This window comes from Halichoerus grypus, chromosome 5, assembly GCF_964656455.1.
Source record: "Halichoerus grypus chromosome 5, mHalGry1.hap1.1, whole genome shotgun sequence".
In the NCBI taxonomy this organism is placed as follows: Eukaryota; Metazoa; Chordata; class Mammalia; order Carnivora; family Phocidae; genus Halichoerus; species Halichoerus grypus.
In genome coordinates, this window is record NC_135716.1 from 98,217,885 (window position 1) to 98,236,575 (window position 18,691).

The following is an 18,691-nucleotide window of genomic DNA, read 5'->3' on the forward strand; positions in this document are numbered from 1 at the left end:
TGAAAAAATGCTCAACATCATTCATCATCAGGGAAATACAAATCAAAATCACAATGAGATACCACCTCACACCAGTCAGAATGGCTAAAATTAACAACACAGGAAACAACAGATGTTGGTGAGGATGTGGAGAAAGGGGAAGCCTCTTACACTGTTGGTGGGAATGCAAATTGGTACAGCCACTCCAGAAAACATTATGGGGGTTCATCAAAAAGTTAAAAATAGAGCTACCCCATGACCCAGCAATTGCACTACTAGGTAGTTATCCAAAAGATACAAAAGTATTGATTCAAAGGGGCACATGTACCCCATGTTTATAGCAGCATTATCAACAATAGCTAAACTATGGAAAGAGCTCAAATGTCCATTGACTGTTGAATGCATGAAGATGTGGTATATATACAATGTAATATTACTTAGCCTTCAAAAAGAATGAAGTTTTGCCATTTGCAACTACGTGGATGGAGCTAGAGTGTATTATGCTAAGTGAAATAAATCAGTCCTAGAAAGACAAATACTGTATGATTTCACTCATATGTGGAATTTAAGAAACAAAACAGATGAGTATAGGGGAAGTGAAGGAAAAATAAAATAAGATAAAAACAGAGAGGCAGGCAAACCATAAGAAACTCTTAACTATAGAGAACAAACTGAGGGTTGCTGGAGGGTAGGTGGGTGGGGGAATGGGTTAAATGGGTCATGGGTATTAAGGAGGGCATTCGTTGGGATAAGCACTGGGTGTTATATATAAGGGATGAATCACTAAATTCTACTCTTGAAACTAATACTATACTATATGTTAACTAACTTGAATTTAAATAAAATCTTGGAAGAAAAATAAAGATTATTTTATATTGTTATCTAAATATATTCATTCCTTTCCAATGTTCTTTTTTCTTTTTATTGCTATCTAGCTACAGTATCAAGTCCTGTATTTTTCTATGCATTAGATTATGTCTTCTTTACATAAAACTTTTTTTTTTAAAGATTTTATTTATTTATCTGAGAGAGAATGGGAGACAGAAAGCATGAGAGGGGGAGGATCAGAGGGAGAAGCAGACTCCCCGCCGAGCAGGGAGCCCGATGCGGGACTCGATTCCGGGACTCCAGGATCATGACCTGAGCCGAAGGCAGTCGCTTAACCAACTGAGCCACCCAGGCGCCCTACATAAAACTTTTACTTGCTTTAAATGCCTCTTAGTTATTGGATATGTACCCATTTATTTCTTTAACTATTATTTATTTAGTTGACCAGTATGCAATTATTCAATTAGAGGGATACAAAAGCAAGTAACAATTCAATCTTCTTCTTTTTCTTTCTTTCTTTTTTTTTTTTTAAGATTTTATTTAATTATTTGACAGAGAGACACAGTGAGAGAGGGAACACAAGCAGGGGGAGTGGGAGAGGGAGAAGCAGTCTTCCACCGAGCCGGGAGCCCGATGCGGGGCTCGATCCCAGGACCCTGGGATCATGACCTGAGCCGAAGGCAGATGCTTAACAACTGAGCCACCCAGGCGCCCCTTTTCTTTTTCTTTTAAGATTTATTTATTTTAGAGAGAGAAAGAGAGAGAGAGAGTGGGGGGAGGGGCAGAGGGAGAGAGAGAATCTCAAGCAGACGCCCCCTCCCCGCGGAGTGCAGAGCCCCATGCAAGGCACCACCCCACAACCCTGAGATCACGACCTGAGCCAAAATCAAGAGTCGGATGCCTAACTGACTGAGCCACACAGGTGCCCCAAGTGTTGAATCTTCTAAAGGAGTTGAGGGTAGGGAAAATAAAACAGAAGAAAGTTGAAAAAGAGGTATTTACATAACTACCAGAGTACTTCAGGGGAGGAAGCAATTACTTCCAGATGAGACATTAAGAGAAGGTTTTGTGGAGGATGTGGTATTGAGCTAGACCTTGAGCCTTGAAGGAAGCGTAGGTTCTGCCAATGCAGAGAAGGAAGGAAAGGCCACTTCCGTCTTGAGCCAGGGCAAAGAGGCAGGAAAGCATGAAGTTAGGGAGAGGAGTCAGAGTTGAAACAAAGGAAAAAATAGCTAGGAAAAGGAGTAGAGGAAAACCAGCCTGGAATCATAGATTGTGGCCAGAACCTGGTTTTAGATGCTAGGCTGGGTAGTCTAGACTTTATTTTGTAGATTGTGAAGCATTTGAGCAAGGGAATGAGAAATCAGAGATGTTTGTTGGGAACATTGTCCTGACAGGAGTATTTAAGATTATACATTGGGCTAGGGAGAGGCTAATGGAGGGGCCAGTCAGAAGGTTAGTTACTATAGCAGTGCAGACCATAGGCTCTCAATTGGGATATTAGCAGGGGCATTAGAGAGAGAGGACTCAGGAGAGGTTATTGTAAAACTAGAATCAATAGGTCTTGGAAACCTATTGCATATGGTGATGGAATAAGGGGAGCAAGTAAAAAAAAGTTACTCCAGTATTATGGGTCTCTATGACAAAGAGGATGGTGGTATTTCAAGCTAATTTAGGGAATGCAGGAGGAGAAACAGATTAAGATCGATGTAGAAAATATGCTCTTGTAAGGAAGAAATATATTTATACTATATTCTGGAAATATATATATATATTCATTTGAAGATTGAACTGAAGCCAGTGATGAAAATAGGAAGTGCACTAGGGGACATCTTGAATTTTGCTCTATGATAATAATGAGTGTCCAGATTATTTATATTCAATGTTGTCTCCTTCATTATTTAAGTATATTTATGTTCTCAGACTGATAAATTGGACAAATGCCTCTTATAACCTTAACCTGACCTTCTTGGTTAGCCAAGTGTCTGAGGTATATAGATTTTTTTACTGCATTCAAAATCTTTAACAAAGGAGATTCTTAAAATAACACAAAAGATCTTTATCTTCAACAACAACAACGAAAGTGCCCATCCATGGATGGGCTTGACTTAAGCTTTTAGCTTACATGTTCTTTGAATACTTAAACTCAGGGGCTTTCTAGATTAAGTCTGGTGTGGTTAATATAGTTCAAATAAACAGCCCAGGGACGGGTACTGTCATTATCATGACTAATGCAATCAAGTATAATTTCCCAGTTGGAAAGCATAATTTTTATTTGTATAATTTTTCTTTTCTTTTTTTTTTTTTTTTTAATTTTTCTAAGAAACAATATTCAGGTTTCAGTAGAATTGGTTAAGATAAAGTTTTTTTTTTAAAGGGTTAAATAATTGCTTTACTAGAGTACTTTCTAACTAGGTAGATAGGGATGATCTGTTAAAGTGAGTCCATTTATAACACAAAATGTTCTAAGCAGGACCTTCCTCCATATCTGTGGTTTTTAATTTTCAATGTGAAAAGAGTTATAGTAGGACTATGCAGTAAGCTTACTATTTATTCTGATACCTTTAATGCCATATTTAACTTCACACGTTTTACATTCTCCTTCGAATCTTAAGAGCTATCTTTATAAAAAGCTATTTTTGTTGTTGTTGTTTGAGGGAGAGGAAGGCCAAGACTGAAGGTACGCTGAGACATGCAGTATCATTTCCTCTGTTTGGCACGCTTCAGAATCCTAGCTAAGAAAAGATAGGAGGTTGCTTTGTGGGAACAAGAAGACTGCTACATGCTTGATAAATCAGTTTGGCCAAAGAAGATTGTAGCATAATCTCATCCTGATGGTTTTACTACGAAGCAAAAAAAAAAAAAAAGCAAAATAATAACGTGATGATAAAAAAATAAAATAAATTCTTCCAGTGACATGTAGGAAAGAAAACTGAGGTAAATGCATAAATGAATTTAAAAGCACGTTTTATCAAAATTATTCAGTGATTTGCTTCAATTTTTGGCTTTATTTTTAGTGCAGACTTGATTTCTTAGCATGTATTTTACTTCATCACACATGTTCATTTGTGGAAATCCTTGTTGGGGCCTTGCACTAATGTGATAAGCCGGGGCTAGATCAAGAGGGATGTTGCTGCCTCCCAGATAGTTATTAGTAAAAGGGGGATATTGTGGTTATGTGGTACAGAAGGGGCAAGGGCACGAGGAAAGGTATCCCATCTGTCCTTGTTGATTAGAGTGACATTTTGTATTGAAGGATACAGATGTGCTTTGACTTAACACTGTAGATGTGTTCCTGTAAAGTTGTGTATAAGCTGATTCTTTTGTTGTTGTTAATCAAATCTGAATGGCTATGCTGTATTTTCAGAATTCTTTTACTTTCATTTCTGATTGATCTTTAATTGGCAGAGGTTTCTAAGACTTTAATTCTAAATTTCTCTGAGATTTCTTACCTTTCATGTAGTCAAACCCTGCTTTGTTAATCCTAACACATGTTTATTGGTTATGATTTTTAAATTCCTTTATTAGTGAAAAATGTCTGTTTCTTCTACCGTATCAATTTGAACTTTGCAAATCTGTATTTCTGTTCTTCCATATGTTTGCTGGTATTATTATCCATAATAACAGTAACAATATCAGCATACATTGAGCACTTACTATGTAGTAGGCATTGTTCTAGTTTTATCACCTTCACGTATTCATTGGTTCACATCTCACCATTCAGTGAGGTAGATATTATTCTTTTGTTTTACAGATGAAGAAACTGAAGCACATGGAGATTATGGAACTCTCGCAAGGTTATACAATCAGTAAGTGGTAGAATCCTCTTATATCAGGGTTTCCTAAATGAGGTCCACAACTGTAATTGAGTCAAACTTGGAAGGCTTTAGGGAAGTGGTCTGCCTATATCCCATTTTCTGCCTATATCCCATTAGCTAGAACTTAGTCACATGATGGCCCCTAACTGCAAGGGAGGCTGGGAAATGTAGTCCAGTTGTATACCTAGGAGGAAAATGGAAATACTTTAGTGAATAGTTAAGCAGTATGACTACAAACTAGTAAACATGCAATTATATAACTTGTGATAAATGCTGTAAAATAAAATAGTATGTATGAGTGAGAATAATGGAGTAAAGGTGGGGAGCGATTTCAGGAAAGTCCTTTGTAATAATGAGATAATATTTAAACTGAGAGCTGAGAAATGAGAAGACAAAGAGTGGTAGAAGAAAGAACATGCAGCACACCATAGAACATATTAAAGAGTTAGCATTTAATCTTAATAGCAGTGGAAAGACATGCTATTTTAATATTTCTAACAGGATGTTAAAACAGGACTCTTGCTGACTCACTGACTCAGCCGACTCTCTCAATGACCCCCTCATTCCAAAGTGAAGTGTTAGGGTCAGATCATCATGGCAGGATTACGGAGAAGGTGTTAAAAACTAGTTCTGTGGATCCTTACTCCCCTGCCTATCTTAGGGGTATAAAAGGGCTAAAACTGAAGGGGCAGAGAAGCTAGTTGAGATTTAGAAGTTTCCCATGGAAAAATTTTTCAATGCCTTATGATTCTTCCCTACGCCCATTGAGACAGGTGTTTTTACTTCACCTCAGGCTTAGTGAGGAAGGCTTTAAGTGGACAAGATGGAGAGTTTGACTTGGATCCCCTGGATTCCACGGAACACAGAAATACTTGGAACACAGAATAAAGAACTGCATTTGGAAAGTAACTATAATCCTTTCATTGGCATCTTAAAGGTATGAAGCCCTTGGTAGGAGTATGTGCCTGGGTTATTTAAAACGGGATCATGTCCAAGAGGCCTTCTGCCTAAACCAGACAAGCTTAGCAGAAAGAGGCTACTGATGTGCCATCAGAGGCTGAAGGTGAGGCTGGGGCTGGGGTTCCTGCATAAGTGTCCAGTGCAGGTAGAGGTTTTGCCTACTTCGAGGAAGCTGTAGTCAAGGGAACTCACAGGAGGATATCCAAGGTGCTCATAAAACCAACTCTGAGAGCCGGAGTCAACTTTAAACACCTGCCATGGCCAGAGTATACCAGAGCTGGATTACATGTGTGCCTGTCAAACAAGACCTACCCCTTATCTCTCTTCCTTCTCTGGCCCCTCCACCCCTGGCTGACCAAAGGCCAGCGGAGAGAATGAAGATTTGCTGATCCTCACTGCAGAGGCCTCCAGCCCGAGTAGTTTGGGGGGGTAGTAGAAAGAAGCATTAACTGCAATACAGTTCAGAGTTTTAACTAAGACACTGGACTGAGCATTTTTGTTATTGAACTGAGACTACTTTGTGACTAATAAGAAGAATTTTGATTAACTGAGCATACCAAAAAAGTTAAGGGACTTTCCCGAGGCATTAGGAAAGAACCTTTCTGCAGAGCTGATTTGATCAGGCTTTTGGGAAGAAAAGAAGAAAGTTGTTTTCTGTTCTCCCCTTAAGAGAGGTTCTGGTCCTGGGTAAAGTTTACTTGTTTTGAATAATCACACTGGCTGCTGAGTGGATATCAGACCAGAGGCTGACAGGTGTGACTGCAGAGGGCGAGTTAGGAGGTGATTGCTGGCTTCTCCACCTCCTTAGTTGTGGGACTTTGGGCAAGTCACTGAACTCTTCTGTTCACCAGTCCCCCCGTCTTAGAGTGGTAAGGTACCAGAACACCTTACGGGGTTGTCAAGAGGAATCAATGAACTAACATTAAAGTGTTTAGAGGAGTGCTTGACCCAAAGTAAGTATTAGGAAGTATTTGTTGCTATTTTTACTTTAAGAATTATTGTTGTAGCAGCCCAAATGAGAGATATCAATGACTTGGAATATCTTTAACTAGAGAGCATGAAAGGTTTATGATATATTTTATTTTATTTTTTAAAAGATTGTATTTATTTATTAGAGAGAGTGAGAGAGAGCACAAGCAGGGGGAGGGGCAGAGGGAGAGGGAGAAGCAGATTCCCCGCTGAGCAGGGAGCTGGACTCAGAGCTTGATCCCAGGACCCTGGGATCATGACCTGAACCGAACGCAGATCCGTAACCAACTGAGCCACCCAGGTGCCCATGATATATTTTAAAATTATAGTCAATAGGACTTTGTAGGGGATGATTGGATATGGAGAATAAAGTAGAGGGAGAGGGCAAGAATTACTCCCAAGTTTCCAGCTTGGACATCTGCATGGAATTGAGATTATTGAGATTGAGAAGGGCAGGAATTGTATACATGCTTAATAAAGATTCCTGGCTGCTGATGATTTTTAAAGTCTGCATTTTAATAGCACTGAAAGATTTGGGCACCACAGTAGTTTTTCTGAAATTGAAAATGCTCTAAAACAAAATCACCTTCTGACCCTTGCCCCACCATTTTAGAAAATGGGGCAGGGTGGGTAGGTAATTGTGTGATAACACGGTTTTTCTTTCAAGAACCAAGAATGACCTCAACGGGCAATCAATCTTTTTAAAATAAATGTCAGAAAAAATGGCATAATATTAACAATTCTAAAACTAGCATTGTTATCTTTGATAGATGTCCTCCAAAATTTAATTGTTCTGTTTAATAAACTCAATAAACTACATAATAAACTTACCTAGTGTGGGCAGCAATATAGTTTTCAGATCTTCTTTTTCAAAAGCACACACACAAATGCACAGATAAAATTTTAGCACTTACTGGTTTAAGTGATGGTTTGTCACCTACCTTTGCTGTAGGTAATCTTTATAAGCAGGGTAACGGCTTTCCCATCCTAGTGATATACTGTGGAGATAAAGGAAACTTTTGTTCTTTGGTATTAACTGGTACTGTGTTCTTCTCCACCCTGTGGTGATAGGATCAGTGTTGAGAACCAGAATTTCTCTTCTGCCTGAGGTTTTGCTGATAGTGTCTTTATCAACCTCTCCAGCCTTGCTAGGAATTGGAAGAACATTGTTATCAGATGCCAGGGCTGACCAAAGAGTGGCTAAGGGCTTTTAGTCCCAGCCTTTGTGGGTTTTTTCTTGTTTGTTTGTTTTTGTTTTTTTGGTTTTTTTTTTAAGCTTTGATTCTTATTTTATTTTATGAGTTAAATCATTATGAACATTTTGTATATTTATGCTCAAATGTTTCGAATAGAGCTCTAACAAGGTAAGATAAATGATGGATATAAGCTAGCCACTCTTTTCTCTCCTCTTAACGTAGCATGTCAGCTAATTTTGCAGTCCTATTCAGGTATTAGGGCCTGAATAGGCCTTTGTGTTTTGTAGAACCCCGTGTAGATAAGCATAGCCCCTCATTATCAGAACGTTCCCCCCAGTTCTTGACAGCACTGCGAAAGAAGATTCTGTGAGAAGAAGCAGGTTGTTCCCTGAGTCCTTGGTGTCTAATGTTACACCATTGGCCTGGGCTGGGGCCTCATCTTGGTTTAACGATTACAGTATTCCTGTTGTAACAAACATTCTTTTAGGTAAAAGTACTAAATCTCCTGTTTAGTGACAGATGTTTGGTTTGGCATTTTACTTTTGCTTTTGGCAAACTCATAAAGAGGCAAAGCCAACTCACATGATCTAGAAAGGAGAAAATGAAGTCAAATTCTAAAATACTAGACTAATTCTTTAGCAGGTTGATATGAGAGGAGGCCTTTGCTTTCAAATAGAGACTATTTTAGGTAATAGAGGAAAATTTTGAAATCATACAGATATATAGGAAGTTAAAGTGCTTAAATCCAAATATTTAATGTTATTTCATCTCATTTTATTTTTTAAAAGATTTTATTTATTTATTTGAGAGAGAGAGAGAAGAAGAGAGAGAGAGAATCTGAAGCAGACTCCGTGCTGAGTGCAGAGCTGGGCAGGGGGTTCAATCCCACAACCTCGAGATCCTGACCTAAGCCGAAACCAAGAGTCAGTCACTTAACAGACCGAGCCACCCAGGCGACCCCATTTTACTTTTTACAGCCATTGTGATCAACTGGAAGCACCTGCTCTGAAAATTCCCAAGGTCAACAACATCTTGGCCTTCATGAGATGGTGCTTTGGGAACCTACTGGATATTTGTTTCCGTGCTAGAGGAAAACTAGATCTGTTTATTCTTTTTCTTCTTTTTAATTTATTTCCCTCCAATTTTTATCAAAGTCGTACATGTATGTGACAAAAATAAAACAGAACTGAGGAATTTATACTGAAAAACAACAGCTCTCTGTCCCTACTTCTCAGTCTTCCTTTCCAGAGGCAAATAAATAAGCTTCCTTTATTTGGTAAAAAGATTAAAATTATTTTTACTAATTACTGATTTTATTCCTTTAAACTATCTCCTAAGAAGTTATAACTGCAAGTAATCTGGTCTGTATCCTTCAAGTCTTCGTTTCTATGCTTATAACAAACATAGATACACGCATGGAGGCACCACTACTTTTAATAACCTTTTCTTTTGAGTGGTCCATGAATTACCTCTCAACTTCCAGTTATATGCTGTTGCTGCCATTTCATGACTTCTCAACTTAAAAGACATTATCTATTCACTGCCTGTAATAAAAACAAAGATTCAACTGTCCTTTCTTGAATTTTGATGGATATTATAGTTTTATTATCGGTTGCTTTTATATTTCTAAATAATATACTTAAACCTCTAGGTTTTGTCTCAACAGACTTATATAATATCTCTTGATGCTTAAACTATATTTATTCATTTAATGATTATTTACTGAGTATCTGCTATGATGGTAGGCACTATTCTAAATGCTCAATGATCAAAATAAAGATCCCAGCCTCATTGGCCTGTACATTCTGGTGGGGGAAGGGATGTTGAGACACATAAATTATATAGTAGACATTGACATGTTTAATGGGAAAAAAAAGTAGAATAAGGGTAGGAGGAATCAGGAATCAGGGGGGTGGGAGTAACAATTTTAAAGGGTGGTCAGATTTGGCCTCAATGAGAAGTAATGTTTGAGCAAAGACTTAAAGGCAGGGAGGGAGTTATCCTCGTGAATATCTTAGGGAAGAGAGTTCAGGCAGAGGAAAGAGCAAAGGCCTCAAAGCAGGAGTGTGCCTGGCACATTCAGGGATTGGCAAGGAGGCTAGTATGGCTGGAATGGAGTGAGCCAAGGGCCCTGTGGTGGATGACGAGGTCAGAGAGATAACAGAGGGTGAGTTGACGTAGGGCCATAGGGACCAATATAAGGATTTTTCACTTTTGCTCTGGGTGCAGTGGCAAGCCATTGAAAGGTTTTGAGCAGAGAATAACATGGTCTGACTTGTATTTAGAAGGATTTATATAGCTTCCAGGGGGCGGCGCCTGGGTGGTTCAGTCGGTTAAGCATCTGACTCTTGATCAGGTCATGATCCCAGAGTCAGGAGACTGAGTCCTGCTTCTGGCTACACACTCAGCTCAGAGTACTTATCCTTCTGCCTCTGCTCCTCCCCTTGCTCTCTCTCTCTCTCATAAATAAATAAGTAAAATCTTGAAAAAAAGGAAAGATTTCAAATAGCTGCCATGTTGAGAATAAGTATAGGAAGGCATTGGTGGAAGCAGGGGGATGGATTGGGAGGCTATTACAGTAACCCAGACAGAGATAAAGGTAGTTCTGAGCAGGGGGTACTTGTGGGGTTGGTGAGAAGTAGTCACATTCTAGATATACTTTGATGAAACTATCAGCTCTTCTCCCCTTTATCCTACCTTCTACCCTTCTCCCTACCATATTCTGTCATCCATACTTTTGTTTTTACATTTTCAAGGTCAATGCCAAGCTCATTCTTTATTGTAACCTAGCTTTCATGTGTTGTTTATAGGTCGATCCTGAAAGTCAACAATCAACACTTTCCTACTTAATTATTGTTCATTGCATAGCCAAATAATGTGCAAAAATTACATTTAAACAAAAATAGGTCCAAGGTCATGACCTCCGGGCTCCTTGAAGAAGAATGTTTTAGTGTCCACATTAAATGCATTTTCTTTTATAATTTCAGAAATTGCTTAAAATTATGCCACATTTTAGCCGTCTTCCTTTTTTTACCATGATTTTTTTTTTTTTTAGGGAGAGGGAGAAAGGGAGAGAGAGAGCACGCACTTGCATTTGCCAGCAGAGGACAGGGCAAGGGGCAGCGGGAGAGGGAGAGAGAGTATCTTAAGCAGACTCCATGCCCAGCACAGAGCCCGATGTGGAGCTCAGACTCACAACTCTGAGATCATGACCTGGGCCAAAATCAAGAGTCGGATGATTAACTGCCTGAGCCACCCAGGTGCCCCATCAACAAATTTTTAAATGTGTAATTCTTATTGTTTCCAGGGTAGCCTGGAATTTCCAGTTGTCTTTTTTTGTATCTTGTTGAGAAAAAAAAATACATGTTTTCTTTACCATATTACTGATATGGTCAATATTTCTATAGTCATTGTATCTTTTGCACAGACTACATTTCATTTTTCTTCTTGAAGACATTGCACTTGAGACCCACTGACTTCCTCTTCTGATTTAGATTGTAAACCCTATGCACAGCTTCACTGTAGAATTGTTTTGCATTAGACTCCTGGGTTAGTTCCACCTTTTTTATGTTCCATATCTCCCTCTTTGTTAGTTTCTACCTCATTTCTCTGGAATATATTAAACATATTTTCGGGGTGCCTGGGTGGCTCAGTCAGTTAAGCGTCTGCCTTTAGCTTAGGTCATGATCTCAGGGTCCTGGGATTGAGCCCCACGTCAGGCTCCTTGCTCAGTGGGGAGCCTGCTTCTCCCTCTCCTCCTCCCTCCCCCACTCATGCTCTCTCGTTTGCTCACTCTTGGTCTCTCTTGTTCACTCACTCTTGGTATCTCTATCTCAAATAAATAAATAAATAAAATATTTTAAAAAAACAACAAATTTTCATCAGAAAACACAGATGGGAGATGAAATTTCTGAGTACCTGTAAATCTGAACATGTCTTAATATGCCTTCACGTTGATTTATAATTTGTCAGAGCACAGAATTCAAACATTTTATTGTCCTCAGAACTGTGAAGGTTTGGTTCCACTATCTTCTAAGCATGATAATTACTGACAAGCAGTTTGATGTTAGTTCACTGTTCCTCGGTAAGTGACCTTTTTTGCTCTTCTTCTCTAAAGGCTTTAAAAGATTTTCTCTTCTCATTTTCATTGCGGCATTTTTCACAATAGCCAAGATGTGGAAACAACCTAAATGTCCACTGATGGATGAATGGATTTAAAAAAAACTAAAAAAACCCCAAAAAACATACAATGGAACATTATTCAGCCATAAGAAAGAAGGAAATCCAGACACATGTGACAATATGGGTGAATGCTGAGGACATGATGCTAAGGGAAGTAAGCCAGTCACAGAAGGACAGACGCTGCATGGTATCTAAAGTAGTCAAATTCATAGAAGTGGGGAGAATGGTGGTTACCAGAGGCCGGAAGGAGGGAAAAATTGGGAGTTGATGTCCAACAGGTATAAAGTTCCAATTATGCAAGATGAATACATTCTAGAGAATAAATTCTAGAGATCTGCTGAACAACATTGTGCTTATAGTTAACAAGCCTATAGTCTATTGCTCATTTAAAAATTTGCTAAGAAAGTAGATCTCATGTTATGTGTTCTTACCACAATAAAAAATTTAATTAAAAAAGTCTCTTAATATTTAGCATTTTAAAATTTTGTGATGTTATATCTAGATGATCTTTTTTCATTCATTTTGCTTGGCCCTCATTTATCTCCTTTACTAGGAATACTTATGTCATTCCTTAACTCTGGAGGATATATATATATCCTCCTGTATATGTATGTATCTTCCTGTGTATGTGTGTGTGTATTTATATATATACCTCCTCCAGAGTTAAGGAATGACATATATATGTCAAACTTTATGCAAGTTTCCATTTATATGGAAAACTTTAATTTTAGATGACATATGTTATGGAGAGCTAAGAAAATTTAAGGACTACTTGTTTTCTTTTTTTTTTCCTTAACAAAATGGAATTGACTGTGTGGAAGATTCTTGATATGTGATTGTTTAACCATTTTTGATAAATTAGAATGAAATCTAGCGTGATCATGATTATTGAATGAATTTGTTTGGAAAGTTTTATTTTATTTGTGAATTAAAAAATTCAGGGTAACTATAAACTTGACTGGTTTATTCTACTTTTCATTATGTTGTTTTGTTCTTAGCTATAACATTTGTGACCCAGGGAGAATGACATTGATTAACATGATAATTCCACATGCATTTTGTTTCCCAGTGAGTTGTGTAAATTTTATTTTTGTTGAAGATTGCATGTTGAATAAATGTTATGTCCTCATACCACTTCTTGAGAAGGAAGTTCTGATTTGAAATTGTATCATTTCCTTCAAAATGAAGGGCAGTGCTTAGTTAAATAAGAGGTTGATGACATCTTTTAAACCATTTCCTCTCTACTATGTCTTACTAAAATAAAATCTGTAAGTCATTTTGAAAAATGCTACGAGGGTTTCCAATAAGCCATATATTAGAATTAACTGAATTTATATCATTTTTCCACTTGTATATCTTTTTCTGCCATTTTGGGTCCAAATCAAGCTACTCAGTTTAACTGCGATTTTTCTGAGAATATTGGTGTACCATCTTGGGGCGCCTGGGTGGCTCAGTCGGTTAAGCGTCTGCCTTCGGCTCAGGTCATGATCTCAGGGTCCTGGGATCGAGCCCCACGTCGGGCTCCCTGCTCAGCAGGGGGTCTGCTTCTCCCTCTCCCTCTGCCCCTGCCTCTGCTCTCTTTGTCTCTCTCTCAAATAAATAAAATCTTTAAAAAAAAAAAAATTGGTGTACCATCTTAACATTACTCCGTAAACATTTTGATGAATTCATTTAGTGACTTAAAACCTCCTTTAATTTACTGTATGAGAATTAATCACCCATTGCTTCTAGGAAAAAATAAAATAATAACAATATAATATATAAATATACATAAACATAAATATGTATGTATGTTACATATTTATGTAAACATACATGTTTACAAGAATGGTATTTCTTTCTTCCATGTTTTTATTTTTTGGAATTTATATTTGCTGGATATTGAAACTTTGGGATTTGTTTTATCTTTTCTCTAAAGTTTTCTCTCATGTTATCTTTTGCTTTATGTCTTAGGAGTGGTTCTAGATTTTGTTTTTGTAACTCTTCCACTGATTTTTAAAATTTTCAGCAATTACACGTTTTAATTTCTAAGAAGTCTTCTTTTGGATTTTTATTTTGGTATGTGTTGGGGAGGTCAAGATGAGAGGTAGGAGCATCCAGTTTGAACTTTGTAGAAGCAATATCTTTTCAAATTTATCTGATAATGCTAATTAAAAATTTTTAAAGCTAATTTTTCTCTTCCAATAATCTCTACTTTTCCCTAAGATCAGTGCGTGTACTATGTATCTCAGTCTTCCTCTTTTATGTTGCTTGTTTTCTCACTTGAGATCTTGAGTTGCCCATCATGTTTAAGAATGGGACTGTTCTAGACAGCTTTTAGGAGTTTCTGACTGTTGATGCATAGGTCTGTCTTCCTGTGGGATGGCTCTGTGTACGTGGTGGGGGTGGGGGTGGGGAATCACTGATTATGGGAATGCCAGTTATTCAGATAAACCTCCAAATTGCAATGGCTTTACACAATAGATTTATTTCTCATCTGGGTCATAGTACAGTGCAAATGCCCCTGATTGGCAGGTGGCTTTTCTGCATGTGATAATTCAGAGGCCCAGAATTATTTCCCCTAACATCTCCTTGAACATTGGTGCCTTCTGCTTCCAGCTTCCAGAAGGGTAAACAGGAAAAGGCACACCTACTTTCTCAAAATCCCTGGCTGGAAGTGACATGCTTCCCTTCTACTCACATTCTACTAGTTAGATGACTACACCTGGGTGCAAGAGAGACTGGAAAATCAAGTCCCTGGCTGTGCACCCATTCCCCAGAAGTATATCACACTGAAGAATGAGGAGCACAAGTTCTTGGTGTTTCTATAAATAGACTTAACCACTGGTTGTCTTCATTTTAGGGTAGAATTCTGGAGCCTTTCAGTTTTTTAGGGGGCAGATTTGGCACTCCAAAATGCAAGACTAGAGAGAGCTTTACTTGGGGCACTGGCATCCAGCTTGGCATTCCTGATTCTCCTCAGTTTATTCAGTTTTTTAATGACAAAAACCCTTTTTTGGGGGGAGGCCGGGGGGAGTAGGAGTCAAATGCTAGTTGGTATTCCATGTATTAGAAATGGGAGAGGAGGGTGGGGAGTGTTGGTTGGTGTGTGGTGCAGTCATGTATTAGACACAATTTCAACCGGTCCCTCTGTTTTAGCCTCCCCTCTGACTCCTGCCCTCTGATGCACCTGCCAACTCTGTCTGGAGCTTCTGTGGGTTTCTGCCAGGAGATTGACCCTCTCCTACACTGAATGTGCTTCCTGTATATTCTGGACTGCCTGTTCTCTATTATCTAACCACAGGTTTTTAGCCTCTTTCCATTTTCCACATATTGGCTTTAATCTCTCATACACTTCTGTTCTCTCTATTGCTCTGGGTTTGTTCCTGTGTTATCCTTAGGTCTCAGAAGATAGGGAGCTAGGGAAGACAAAGCTTTTTTTCCTTGGATTTATTGTTTTGAACTTGAGGCCCCAGAACTATTTCTTGAGGAAAATCCTGAGTTTTCTTACAGGAACCATTTGAGTATTTGTCCGGAGTTCTATTTATATTCTTTTTGTGTGTGTGTGTGTGTGTGAGAGAGAGAGAGAGGAGAGAGGGAGGTGGGGAGGAACGAGGGAGGGAGAGAGAGAATCTTAAGCAGGTTCCATGCCCAGCATGGAGCCCAACTCAGGGCTCGACCTCACAACCCTGATATCATGACCTGAGCTGAAATCAAGTCATGCTTAACTGACTGAGCCACCCAGGCATCCCTACTTCTTTAATTTTCTTAAAAATATAGCTTTAGGGGCGCCTGGGTGGCTCAGTTGGTTGGGCAACTGCCTTCGGCTCGGGTCATGATCCTGGAGTCCCGGGATCGAGTCCAGCACCGGGCTCGCTGCTCAGCAGGGAGTCTGCTTCTCCCTCTGACCCTCCCCCCTCTCATGTGCTCTCTCTCTCTCTCATTCTCTCTTTCAAATAAATAAATAAAATCTTTAAAAAAATATATATATAACTTTACTCTCTGCTTAGTTGTTTTTATTTTAATTTCAGCATAGTTAACATACAGTGTTATATTAATTTCAGGTGTACAAAATAGTGATTCAATAATTCTATACATTACTCAGGACTCATCATGATAAGTTCACTTTTAATCCCCATCACCTATTTCACCCATTCCCCCCACCCACCTCCCCTCTGGTAACCACCAGTTTGTTCTCTGTAGTTAAGAGTCTGTTTCTTGGTTTGTCTCTTTTTTTCCCTTTGTTCATTTGTTTTATTTCCTAAATTCCACATACGGGTGAAATCATATGGTTTGCAAATGGCAAGATTTCATTCTTTTTTATGGATGAGTAATATTGTGTGTGTGTGTGTGTGTGTGTGTGTGTATATTTCTTTATCCATTCATCTATCTATGAACACTTGGACTGCTTCCATAATTTGGCTATTGTAAATAATGCTGCAATAAATATAGGAATGCATATATCTTTTTGAATTAGTGTTTTTGTATTCTTTAGGTAAATACCCAGGAGTGGAATTACTGGATCATATGGTAGTTCTATTTTTAATTGTTTGAGGAACCTCTCTACTGTTTTGCACAGTGACTACCAATTTGCATTCCCACCAATAGTGCATGAGGGTTCCTTTTTCTCCACATCCTTGCCAACACTTGTTTCTTGTGTTTTTGATCTTAGCCATTCTGACAGGTGTGAGATGATATCTCATTGTAGATTTTTAAAGATATTTACTTATTTAAGTAATCTCTACCCCCAACGTGGGGCTCAAACTCACAACCCCAAGATCAAGAGTCACATGCTCTTCTGACTGAGCCAACCAGGCACCCCTCTCATTGTAGTTTTGATTTGCATTTCCCTGATGATGATAATGTTGAGCATTTTTCATGTGTCTTTTGGCCATCTGTATGTCTTCTTTGAGGGGATGTATGTTCATGTCTTCTGCCCAGTTTTTAATTGGATAATTTGTGTGTGTGTGTGTGTGTGTGTGGATTTGTATATGTTCTTTATATACAAGAACTAACCCTTTTGGTACTAACCCTTTATTGTATATGTCATGTGCAAATATCTTCTCCCATTTAGTAGGCTGTCTTTTAGCTTTGTTGATTGTTTCCTTTGCTGGGCAGAACCTTTTTATTTTGATGTAATCCCAATAGTTTAGTTTTGCTTTGGTTTCCTTTGCCTCAGGAGACATATCTAGAAAAATGTTGCTATGATTGATGTCAGAGAAATTACTTACTGCCTATGCTTTCTTCTAGGATTTTTATGGTTTCAGGTCTCACATTTAGGTCTTTAATCCATTTTCGAGTTTATTTTTTGTATGGTGTGAGAAAGTGGTCCAGTTTCATTCTTTTACGTGTAGCTGTCCAATTTTCCCAACACCATCAGTTGAAGAGACTGTCTTTTTCCCATTGCATATTCTTGCCTCTTTTGTTGAAGATTAATTGACCATATAATCATGGATTTATTTCTGGGCTCTCTATTCTGTTCCATTGATTTGTCTATTTTTGTGCCAGTACCATACTGTTTTGATTACTACAGCTTTATGCTATATCTTGATATCTGGGATTGTGATATCTCTAGTTTTGTTCTTTTCAAGATTACTTTGGCTATTCAGAGTCTTTTGTGGTTCCATACAAATTTTAGGATTATTCATTCTAGTTCTGTGAAAAGTGCTGTTGCTATTTTGATAGGGATTGCATTAAATCTGACGATTGCTTTATGTAGTATGGACATCTTAACAATATTTTTTTCTCTCAATCTATGAGCATGGAATATCTTTCCATTTGTTTGTATCATCTTCAATTTCTTTCAACAATGTTTTATAGTTTTCAGAGTACAGGTCTTTCACCTCCTTGGTTAAGTTTATTCCTAAGTATTTTATTATTTTGGGTGCAATTTTAAATGGGGTTGTTTTCTTAATTTCTCTTTCTGCTGCTTCATTGTTAGCGTATAGAAATGCAACAGATTTCTGTATATTGATTTCTGTATCTAGTAGTTTTTTGGTGGCATCTTTAGGGTTTTTTTTTTTTTTTTTTAAAGATTTTATTTATTCATTTATTTGAGAGAGTGAGAGAGAGAGCACATGAGAGGGGGGAAGGTCAGAGGGAGAAGCAGACTCCCTGCCGAGCAGGGAGCCCGATGCGGGACTCGATCCCGGGACTCCAGGATCATGACCTGAGCCGAAGGCAGTCGCTTAACCAACTGAGCCACCCAGGCGCCCTTTAGGGTTTTTTATACATAGTATTATGCCATCTGCAAACAGTGACGATTTTACTTCTTCCTTACCGATTTTGATACCTTTTCTTTCTCTCTTTCTTTCTTTCTTTCTTTCTTTCTTTCTTTTCTTTCTTTCTTTCTTTTCTTTCTTTCTTTCTTTCTTTCTTTCTTTCTTTCTTTCTTTCTTTCTTTCTTTCTTTCTTTCTTTTTCTTTCTTTCTTTCTTCCTTCCTTCCTTCCTTTCTTCCTTTCTTTCCATCCTTCCTCTTTCTTTCTTTCTTTTTCTTTCTTTCTTTCCTTTCCTTCCTTCCTTCCTTTCCTCCCTCCCTCCCTCCCTCCCTCCCTTCCTTCCTTCCTTCCTTCCTTCCTAAAGATTTGTTTAATTTAGAGACAGCATGAGTGAGTGAGAGTGGTGGGGGAAGGGCAGAGGGAGAGGGAGAGAGAAACCCAAGCAGACTCCTGCTGAGTGCTGAGCAATGTGAGACTTGATCTCAGGACCCTGAGATCACAATCTGAGCTGAAACCAAGAGTTGGACCCTTAACTGACTGGGTCACCCAGGCACCCCTTTT